General features: G+C 44.2%; 1 protein-coding gene across 5 annotated transcripts in view; it reads right to left on the bottom strand.

Annotated features, from left to right (window-relative positions):
• Positions 1-2,132, bottom strand: part of Gpbp1 (GC-rich promoter binding protein 1) — a 65,044-nt gene that overhangs the window by 62,224 nt on the left and 688 nt on the right. For 4 of the 5 annotated variants that reach the window (XM_023708612.1, XM_004623083.3, XM_004623081.2 and 1 more), the window contains exon 2: positions 399-1,321. The gene's annotated coding sequence lies outside the window, so the exon portion shown is untranslated. Of the gene's footprint in view, positions 1-383; positions 1,322-2,132 lie in introns of all 5 variants that reach the window. The other variant, XM_023708570.1, reaches the window with a different exon arrangement.

Genomic DNA, 2,132 nt, shown 5'->3' on the forward strand with positions numbered 1-2,132 from the left:
TATCTCTAAAACAAAACCAAAGAATAAAGTCAAAACTCACATTTAGAAATAGACATATTTAAAACGTAAAACAGCTAATCAGACATAAAATTTGTCTAAAATTGTCTTTCTATGGGTCCATCACATTAATATTAACATATACTTTAAACACAAAAACGTTTAAAAAAAAGTTTTAACACTATTACAGGTATGAAATATTCTTACAGCTTACTTTTTTTCCCTGCATTTGAGCTTACCAACACAATGGTTAATGGCTGTTTTCAGACTGTCCAGGAAACTGAAGCCAAGCAATATTATCACAAGAAACTGAAATGTTTCCAACAACAACAAAGGATAAATTTGACTCTCATTACAATTTACAAACGAAAGTCTGATTTGCTCACCATAATAGTACTTACAAATTCCAACAGGACTGCACAAGAAGGTGTTGATTTTTTCTTTGTAATCTTTATGTTTTCCAGTTTGTTTTTTTATTTTGTATCCTCTGAAATATCCAAGTTCTTTGAAGATACTTAACCTATGACTATTTGACATAGAGTTATTCCAAGTCAGCTACCCATACTTCTGTTTTAAAGTTTTCATATGTCTAGCTCCAAAATAAGCCAAGTTCCTTGGATTTTAAGATCAGTCTTCTTTATTATTCCATGAACTTGTCACTGTTGTACTTATCACACTCCAGAAGAAATATCCAAGTTATGAGCCAAAAAGCAGAAACAAAAAGAAAATTTCACATCTGAAAAGTACTCCTACACTCCAGTATAGAGACACAAACAGCTATCTCAATACTACCACGCTGGTGGGAAACTGCAACATCTTAAATTTCCCTGTAAATAAAAGATACAAAAAAAACTCTGTATTCTTTCAATGTCTTCCTTCATCTAGGAAAGCTTTCCCACTGAGAGACCTAGGAAAGACTGAGGTCTGAAAAATCCCTAAAACATTTAATAAAGGTAAAAATAAATTGCCATGAAACTTGAGCAATATTTAAACGGTAATTCGAAACTGCTGAAACTACTCAGTACACAAATCAATCATATCTTACAGTTTTGGCTGCAGAACACCTACAGAAGAGGTGGGGGAACCACCAGCTGATAATCTGTTTGAACCACAATACTGATGAAATGTCTGGGTCTCTTTTTGAGTAGCTTGTTGAATTGATACCACTATCAATTCACTTCGGAGACGATTCTTGCCAATTTTAGTAAACTTCTGGGGCAAAATTATCCAAAAACACTGTAATTCCAAAATGGCCACATGAACTATCCGGGGCCTTTTACACAAAACCCAGAGGATGATCTTCACATCTGAGCGATCCAATCACCTGTAAAAGTTACAAAAACAAGTTACACACAGTTTTGATTTTGAGCTTAAGACCAATCCCCACTTTAAAAGTTCGTCTCCGGAGAGAAACTCGCTCTTTCGTTCCCGGGCAACCTGGGAAAGGGGTGCGCTCGAGAAAGCACTCCTAAGTCCACCGAATGAAAATGGGGGGTTGGGGGGGTCACGCAGGACAACGGCCGCTCGGAACCCGGAGCACGGTACGCGCACAGCGCTGCGAGGCTACAGCAACACAACACAGTTCTGAGCAAATACTGAAAACGGAACTGGCGCACAATCTTACAAAAGCCCGCATTCGCCTCAATGGACCAAGGAAAAGTAAGACACCGAGGTGCTGCCACTGAGACTGGAGCCGGAGCCGTAACTTGGGGAACGAGAGGGAGGGGAGCTCCGAAGCGGCTCCGGATTAGCGCGTCCACGGGAGGAAGCACGATTTTCTCCGAGAGGCTAGAAATGTGCCGCGGCCCAGAACAAGCGCGGTTCTGGGTTTCGCCTGAGGAGCAGACTCCCCGAGCTCGAAGGGTGGGCTCCCACTTCCCCGAATTAAAACAGGCTTCTGCCCAACTGGGGGCGGTAAGAGAACCCGAGCGCTCTTCGGGACCCTCAGGAAGCACAGTCCCCCGGAAAAGCCCGGAGCCCACACAACTCGGGGACGAGGCCGCCTCGCCTCGAGCGTCTCGGACCCACGCGAGGCGGGGAGAGCCGGGACGAGCCCGACTACGCGGGAGAGGCGGCCAAGGCCACAGCTCGGCCTCGGCTCCCGCCGGCCGCCGGGCAGGGTACGCGGGAGGCGC

The sequence above is a fragment of the Octodon degus genome, unplaced genomic scaffold (genome assembly GCF_000260255.1).
Source record: "Octodon degus isolate 3935 unplaced genomic scaffold, OctDeg1.0 scaffold00001, whole genome shotgun sequence".
Taxonomy (NCBI): Eukaryota; Metazoa; Chordata; class Mammalia; order Rodentia; family Octodontidae; genus Octodon; species Octodon degus.